We start from the raw sequence: 9,586 nt of genomic DNA on the forward strand, positions 1-9,586 counted from the left end.
AACCTAAAAGGCGAAGGTATAACACCCCTATCGAGTGAAGGCTTGATAGGGAGCCTAAGGAACGAAACTAGACCACTTAGGGAGTCATCAAGATGAATTCAAGTGTTATAATAGATAATAATTCTAACTAGACATGAAAAATATATATCCAACGAAAATTCCTAGTAGTCAATTTCTTGAGAGCTTAGGACGAACCTATGATCAGATTTGGCCCGGAAGGAGTGGGATGACCCACAACAATACCTTGGTCATCCGAAAAATGGTGATCAATTATGATGCAACTCAGGTTTTTGTCGATGTAGTTAGTTTTGTAAATGTATTCTTTTAAAAAGTTTTAAAATAGATGATGATGAGGATGAAGAATCTACAACCGATGGTTATCCCCTTGTTTGAATTTTTTGAGCATACAGTTCAGTTGTTATGCTAAATTAGGTTGTCTGTCTCACTAGGTGAGAAGCTAAAGATGGAGGACCACCATAGTCATTTTCATAGTTGTGGGCACACCCTCCTGACTTTGGGTGTGCCTTCGAGGTTGTAGCCTCCTTTTATCACCAAAAGATCAAGTTTCTTATAAGAAAGAAAATGGGGATATTAGGGGAGATTAGTAGGCCTGCCACAAGTGTTATGTATAGATTATCTAAATGGATTAGAAGAGATTTCGGAAAAAGATAAACCGAGCTAGCACAAGGAGTAGGCGGGATGAAGTTCACTTAGTACAAGGAGCAACACCCACTTTCACGATTGAAGAGGAGGTGGAAGTGGTACCCTATTATTCTAGAGGAAGTAAAAAAAGGGTTAATTGAGTAGCTATAAGGTAGTTAGAGTGTATACTAAAAGTCTAATTTTTGTATAAACATTTAAGAATCACATTGGTCAAATGTCTACATGTTAAGTGTAGTTGTTCAATTAATTTATATTATAGATAACATGGTGTGTGGTGTCACACACAGAAGATCATGTTATCAATTCCTTATAAATTATAAACAGTAGCTCATGACTAAGATGAATAGGAACACCCCATTGGAATAGTCGTAGCGTAATTTGGTATTAGTTTATCTTGACTATAAAATTACACTAGTACACTCTGAGTGTATTGAGCAGGACCATTTAAGGTAAGTTCTTTTTATACTAATGACATAAAAGAACAAGACTTTTGTTATTATGGAAGTGTGTGCTCTTAATCATGATATAATAACAAACACATATACTCAATATTCATTTATTTAATTTATCAAAGGGTGTGATTTAGTTCGATAAATCAATAGGCCCGATAAGTTAGGAAATGATATTATTTATATGGTGTGTTGTTGATTATAGAATGAAACTGTGTCATAGTAATCTAGGTTGATGATGCCCCCAAGAGGAGCTCATAAGGATTGTCATGTAAACCCTACAGGTGGATTTAGTCCTACATGACGATAAGGTTGAGTGGTACTACTCTTGAAGCTAGATATTAATTAAGTAAGTTGTCAATAACTCATTTAATTAGTGGACATTCTATATCTTAAACACATGAAGACTAACACACTCATGATAAGAATGAGCTCATATAGTAATATGGGATTGGTGCGATAGTTCAATAATAACTCTTTAGTGGAATGAGATATTATTGATGAACTCGAGTTAGGTGTTCGGGGCGAACACGAGAAGCTCAAGTTCATCGGGAGACCAAAACCAATTCCTCCTCTCTGTCCCTGTTGTAGCCTCTTAATTATAAAGTGTTATATCCACTCATACCCACCTTCTTATCCACCTTAAGGTGGTCGACCAAGCTTGGCTTGGAGCCCAAGCTAGGGCCGGCCAAACCAAGGTTAGATGGGTCAAGTATGTGGTCGTCCCTAGCTTGAAACCAAGTTTAGGTGGCCGACCACATAAAAAATAAAAGGAGTTTATTTTAAAATCTTTCCTTATGTGGAAGTCATGGTTTTAAAAGAGAGTTTAAAATTTAAATCTTTCCTTTTATAGCTTTCTACAAAAGATTAAGAGAAATGTTTGATATCTTTCCTTATTTGTAGTTAAAAGGAATATTTTAATTTTTGATAAAACTTTCCTTTTTTAACCATCCTCATGGTTTTAAAAGAGAGTTTTAAAATTTAAATCTTTCCTTTTATAGCTTTCTACAAAAGATTAAGAGAAAGATTTGATATCTTTCCTTATTTGTAGATTGAAAGGAAGATTTTAATTTTAGAGAAAACTTTCCTTATTGTAATCATCCACATGTTTTAATAGAGAGATTTTAATTTATAAAAGTTTCCTTTTATAACCAACCATGAAGGAAATTTTTAAAAGAGAAATTTTTATTTTAAAAATTTTCGGAAACAAATTAGGAAATTTTAATTTTGTGTTTAAAACTTTCCTTGTTTGGAAGAGTTGTAGCACATTAATAAATAAAAGGAATTTTTAATTAAAATTTTCTTTTCATTGGCAAGGAAATTAAGGAAGTTTTAATTAAAATTTTTCCTTATTTGCCAAAACCAAGGAATATAAAAGAGAGGGTAGAGGTACCTCACCTCATAACAACAATAACATATCATCTAGTATTCCTCTCTTCTCTTCCTTGGTGATGGCTAGCCCTCTCTTCTTAACCTTCCCCTATTCTTCTTCTTAAGTGGCCGGCGGCATCATCTTCTTGGAGAGATCTTGGTGGCCGGATTTTGCTTGGAGAAGAAGAAGAGATAGGAGACATTGTTTCCTAGCATCCCTTGGAGCTTGGTTGGTGGCCGAAGTTCTTCATCTCTAGGAGATTGTTGGTGGCCGAAACTTGCAAGGAGAAGAAGGAGGCTTGGGTGGATTCTCGTCTTGGTAGATCGTCGCCCACACGACGTCCGAGATAAGAAGAGGAATACGACAAAAGATCGTGAGGTCTATAAGCAACAAAAGGTATAACTAGTTATTAGTTTCCGCATCATAACTAGTTCATCCTTTTGTTTAGATCTTGAAATACCAAACACAAGATACTAGTGATTCTAGGTTTTCGGATTTATGATTCGATTTGTGTTTCTTTTGTTTTTCGATCTTGTGATTCGATTGTTCTTATTGGTTAAACCTAGGATTACTATAAGGAGATTAAATATTGAATTTCGTTGAAAGGTTTTGTCTAGGAAGTGGTGGATGCTCCCATAACCAAGAAGGCCTAGTGTCTCACCATGTTTAACCTGGAAGCCGATCTCTGAAATAAATATTTAATCAAATTTGTAATATAGGTGAATTTGGATCAATAATGTTAAGCATCATTTGCGATCCAAGTCTAAACCTCTAAGAACAGATAAGTTGAATTTGGGATCAATAATATTAAGTTCCGTTTGCGATTCTAAATTTAATTTCTAAAGAACACAATAGGTTGTTAGGAATGGTTCAAGACTTGTACAAAATTTTTGTACAGAGGAACCGGTACGATATTTTGAGTAGCAACCAACAGTTATATCTTGAACAAAGAAAATAGTTGATCAATTACTTTATCAGAAATTGTGATGTGTAATTGTGTGGTCACCTCAAAACTTAGTGGGGATATCGATGGAGGTTATGGAACACTATTTGCATATCTTGCCTATTGTCCACTTGGTGAAGCAAAAGAGATATCATTTCAAGTCAGATAAGGATTTGGTCATTCGAGAGGAGACCTAAAAATTACTAGAGGCTAGACACATTTGCATAGTATACTTTACTACCCATACGAAAATTGTAGATGTGCATGGATTTTCGTAACTTAAATAAGATATACTTGAAGAACTATTATCCTCTATTCTACATTGATCAACTGGTGGATTCTACAATGAGACATGAATGTATATCTATGATGGATGCTTACTAAGAACACCATCGAATTGAAAAACGTTGGGCTCATATACCAACGGTTAATGAATAAGATGTTTGCTGCTTAAGTTGGGTGAAAAGTAGAGGTTTATGTTGATGACATTTTTGTCAAGTCAGCTTAGGCTGCTAATTTGGTATCAGATTTAGAGATCTTTGCCACAGTATAAAAGTATTGTATGAGACTGAGCTTAGAGAAGTGTATTTTTGGGGTCAAGAAGGATAAATTCCTAGGCGACATGGCAATGAAGCGGGCAATAGAGACCAACCCTGAGAAAATAGAGGTCGTGTGAAACATACAGTCCCCTCAAAATGTGTGAAAGCTTTAACATTTGATTAGCTGGGTAATTGGCTTCTCCTATTTCATCTCCCGATCAACAAATAAAAGCCTCCCTTTCTTCAAGATCTTGAGGAAGGTTGCACGGTTCCAATGGGGCGATAAGTGTGAAGTAGCTTTTTAGGAGCTCAAGGTTTATTTGGTGCAACTCTCTATTTTGTCCAAGTCAATTTTGGGGGAATGACTATGAGTATACTTAGCAACATCAGAGGCAATAGTGAGTTCAGTGCTTGTTAGTTAAGAGGGGACCAACCCCATTTATTACATTAGTTAAGTTACTTGTTGAAGGGTCCAGAGCTTTGTTGCACAAGCTTGGAGAAATTGACGTTGGTGCTTATATTGATGACCCATTGTTTGTGTCCATACTTCCTATTCCATCATATAGCCATCCTGATGGACACTCTAATTGGGGGTGCTTTTTGACACATTCGAAGGCCATAGGGAGACTCATCAAATGGGACACAGAGTTAAATGAGTATGATATTAAATATCAACCATAGTAGAGTATCCGAGTGCGGCCACTAGTGGATTTCATAGTGGAAGCAGCTCATCCTAAAAAAATAGAGTTATAGTTGTGGATGAATATTTGAACAGTAAAAAGAAGTGGAGTCTGGTTGAAGTTATTTCCTCGGGAGATGAGGTGAAGTTGGCTGTGCAACTTCACTTTCGATCCTCCAATAATGAAGTTGAGTACGAGAACTTACTAATAGAGTTTTAAGTGATGAGGAATGTAAGGTCCACATGAGTCTTAGTCCACTTAGACTTGCAATTGGTAGCTCAACAAGCGAAGGAAGCATTTGAGATCAAGGATGAGAAGCTCCAAAGGCATTTAGAAGTGTATGAGCGGGCTAAGGAACACTTCCTAGAGGTGGTGATGAAGTAGGTGTCAAGAGGACTGTAGTGTGGATGAATCGGCCAGGATGGCCAACTCCTTGGGAGACTAGAATGTTGACGTAGGTAGGTCGACAAGAGGGGGTGAATTGGTTGTAAAATAAAAATACTCCTTTCTCGATCTTTCAACATAGATTAGTCGCATAATTACAATAAATTAATTTAACAACTAAAAATAAAAGAGACGAAAGAATAATTTGGTTACAACCTAGATGGTTGCTAATCCAAGGTAAATAAAAACACTATAAAGTCTCCTTCATTGAAGGAGGAAGAGCCTTTTATACTCGTTGAGCATTTAGAAATGTGCTAAGAAATTAATACAAGAGTTGTTAAATATTTCCTAACTCCATGAGCCTTTTTATAGCTCTTGGAAAATATTATCCACAACTTGAAGGCACCTTCAAAGTGGTCCAAGGTGCCTTCTATTAGATAGATTTTATCCTCCAAGGATAAAATTTTATCCTCGGGTAACAGCTAGTGAAGGCGCCTTCCACAAAGTAGACCAAGTTGGTCTTCTTCGTGTGGCTGATGATCTGATTATTCGGAGTTAAGCTCACCCAAACTAAACCGACCTTCTCCTCAAGTAGGCTTCCTTCCCGACTTCTCGTTCCTCAAACACCACGCACGTCCTTCTCATCTATCAGTGTACTCTTCCGTAGCACCTCGTCCCTCGGATGCACAAGCTCGTCGACTCTTTTTCCGTGTCATCATTCTCACTAGATACATCTTCCGCTCGACTTCTTGTGTTCCTATGCTCATGCACACTTAGACACAATGATCAAATACACATGACCTAACTTAACTTGGTTGATCACATCAAAACTACCATGGGGTACTTACATAGAATGCTAGAGAGGTTATTGCCCAGATTAAGTTGCTCCCTCAGACAAAATGACCCCAAGAGGAAGCATTGATAGATCGGAGAATAAAGTTCTCGGCAAAATTCCAAGAGGGTAGACTCCCCATCAACCCCATTCGAGCTCAACAATTATGGCATAGGACAACTCGCTTCATAAAAGTGGTGGAAGCCCTAAATAAGAATTCCTTCACTAGACCTCTTCTATAGTGTTTAGGGCAAGAGGAGGGTTACGTACTTCAGAAGATACATGAAAAAAAGTGTTGTAGTGGTCACTTTGGAGGAAGAGTCCTCACTTGAAAGACTATTAGTAAGCGACTTCTGGCTAACCATGGAGCAAAATGCACACTAAATGGTAAAGATTTGTCAAACATGCCAAAGGCATCATCCTTGGTAGACTTGCCCTACTGTATGAAGGCGGTGGTCGCGACTTGCCTGCCCTACTAGTAGGGCGTAAACATTGTAAGGTCTTCCCAAATTGGGTGGAACATAGCGTAACAATCCTACCCAGAAGAAGTTTCTAATCGTTGTTATTAGCTATTTTTCAAATAGATGAAAGCCGAGCCTCTTACACGAATCACAAAGGAGATAGCAATGAAGTTTCTGTGGCAAAATATAGTATATTGATTAGGAATCCTGTGATGGCTGATTACCACTAACTGGTGATGGTTCTAGGGTAGGAGGATACAAGTATGATGTTAAGAGTTAAAGATTCAATAAGTCTGCACCTATGTAGTTAAACCTTAGAGTAATAGGCAGATGATGAAAGTTACTAATAGGGAACAAGTTGAAAATAAAACTAGAGCATGTCGGGGGACAGGTAGAAAAGTTACCTAACATGTTTTGGTCCTTTCGAATGACACCCTATACGACTACTAGAGAGACTCTGTTCAACATGGTGTATATAGATGAGGCAATCCTCCCTACCAAATTAAATAAGAGTTGAAACCGCTCTGGTCCTAGGTTACAATTTGACGAACAACAAGGTGTAGAGAAGTTGGAAGCTTGGTCTGGTAGAGCATAAGGGAGCAACAACCTTTCTCAAAATGGAAAAGCATCAAAATCGTATATGTTAGGTATACAAGGATGATCCCTTGATCGTTTTAAGTGGGGAACTTAGTATTATGGAAGATCCAACCAGATGAGAGACGAATAATCTGGGCCCCAAGTGGGAGTGGGCTTTTTCACGTGATTAAAAAGCTCTAAATGAGTCCTTATTATCTAAGGGATGTCAGAGAAAAGTGTTAGAAACAGTAGTTGAATGTAAGCCCCGCTCGAGCTTAGCGAGGGCTCATGTGCTATATTTCTAAGTAAACATTATTTTGAAGTAAATTTCTTAAGTTGACTTAAAGGATTTGATTCAGATCATAGTTCGTAGAATCGTGATTCTACGCAGAATCGATTTAGGATCAAGATCGGATCGTAGAATCGTACGATACTACCAAAAATCCTTAAAATCTTATCATACACGATTAATAATTAGAAAAAACATCTTAAAAACTCATTTACATGTAAATAAATAACTAATTTTGTATATGATCCGGCGGTAAGAATGGGGGACCCACTTCCTGAAGGGTTCCAACCTGAGGACGGATGAAGGGCTGACTAAGCGGGTAATGGCCGCGTCAGGCAGTTGAGCAGGTCCGAGCGGAGCCAGAGATAACCCAGCCATGGGCTTGGGTTTCCGACGCCAAGGCGGGAGGACTGAATGGCCGAGCGGGTGTCTGCCCGGCTGGAACCGAAGGGCCGAGCGGGTGGTCCGTTCGACCAGGATAAGGGTGAGGATACAAAGGTTAGCCGAGCGGCCTATTCGTTCGGCTCGGGATATGGGATGTCAGCAAAGACATGTCTGATGATTATGCCGTACACAAGATTTCACGATAGAGGATCTTGCCATCACATCATGGAGAGGTCGATACAGTAGCGGTATGGCCTTATGGATGCCCTTCTGACAGACCCATACCCCGGCATGGTCGAGAGCAGGTGGAGAGGTCGATACAGTAGCGGTATGACCTTATGGATGCCCTTCTGACAGACCCATACCTGGGCATGGTCGAAAGCAGGTGATTGCTTTCGTTGGCGCGCCCAGGCTCCTTCGAGAGGTCTATATAAGGTCTCCATTTCTTCACCGGAGGTACGCTGGTCTGAATCTCTGAAGCCACCTCTTTGTTATTCCTCGCCTGACTTGAGCGTCGGAGGGCCGTCGCCGGGACACCCCTCCCGGCTCGGTTTTGTTGCAGGTTCGCCGGAGCACTCGAGGATCCAGCAGGGAGCGCCACATCCCCAGCGTCCGTTGACTCATGGTTCGGACAGGATCAGTATATATGCAATCATTTACACTCAACACCTCAAATTACATTACTACATGTACAAATTTAAATTAACTTGTAATTCAATTATCATTCTCACATAGTAATAATATTTATATTTTGATATCATAAAATGAAAGAATATAAAATTTCTATTAATACAATAATAATAACACATTCAATGTCAAAAATATTTCCTTGGTTTATAAGATAATTTAATTTAAAGGCCAACAAATCACCTAAAGTATATAACAGAAGCTATTAAATCCTTTGATTCAAATATGAACGCCGGAAATAATCTTCTAAAAACTGGTTGATACCACACAATACTAGACAATAGACATTCAAAAATACATTATTTTGGGGAAAAGAAATGATAGAATATTATTGATAAAAAACTAACTCAAAAATAATTAAACATATGTTTAAATAATTTAAAACCCTAATAAGATGAAAAAAAGATAATAAAAAAATAAAATCTTCTACATATCTGAAAAAGATTTAAATGATATTTTTTGAATTTAAAATAGGGCATTTAAAGATAAACTTTGAAATTTATTAAAGATCTCTGAACGAGCTTTGATTTAATATATTATTGGCCCCGTGGTTCAATCCGAGTCAAAAGTTATGACCTCTCAAATCTTCCACCGATCATGTTCTGATTCTGCTTCGATCGTGTTCCTATCCTACCGATCCTGTTGCGATCCTACTATAAAAAGCGATTCTGCACGATCGTGGATCAATTTTGGGTTTTCAGATCGTAGGATCGTATAATTTTATGATCCGGATCGCGATTTTATAAACTATGATCCAGACTGATGAAGGGTACCTTAGTAATGTATCCATCACTTTAAAATAAAAACAAAAACAAAATAAAATCATACAAACAAGGAAATCACGCGGAGGATAAAATCATGAGGTGTACATTTGAGGCCAATTTACCCGTGATTATATCTAATTTAATTTAGTAAATTAGGGGTCCTCTCAGGATGATCTAATGGTTAGTGCATGAGATGTTGTCATCATAAATATGAAATTCAAATTTCGATAAAGTCAAGATAAATACATCTTTTAAATAAGAGCACCCACAATGGGGTGTTAAATGAGTGTTATAACATCCATTTAACACCCCTTCTCCATTGTGAGTGGGCATTATAATGCCCACTCACAAGAGAGAGGAGAGAGGGTGTTCAAAGGTTTGAACACCTTTGAACACCCTCTCTCTTAATTTTTTAATATTTTCTTTTTCTTTTTTAAATTATAAATTTTTTAATATTATTTAAAAAACTAATAAAAGGGATGAATAAGTGGATGGTGGGGCCATATTAATGTTAAAAGGGATGTGAGTAAAAGAGATATGTTGTTATAATGAATATGTGGCAG

Source organism: Zingiber officinale, chromosome 8A (genome assembly GCF_018446385.1).
Source record: "Zingiber officinale cultivar Zhangliang chromosome 8A, Zo_v1.1, whole genome shotgun sequence".
Classification (NCBI taxonomy): Eukaryota; Viridiplantae; Streptophyta; class Magnoliopsida; order Zingiberales; family Zingiberaceae; genus Zingiber; species Zingiber officinale.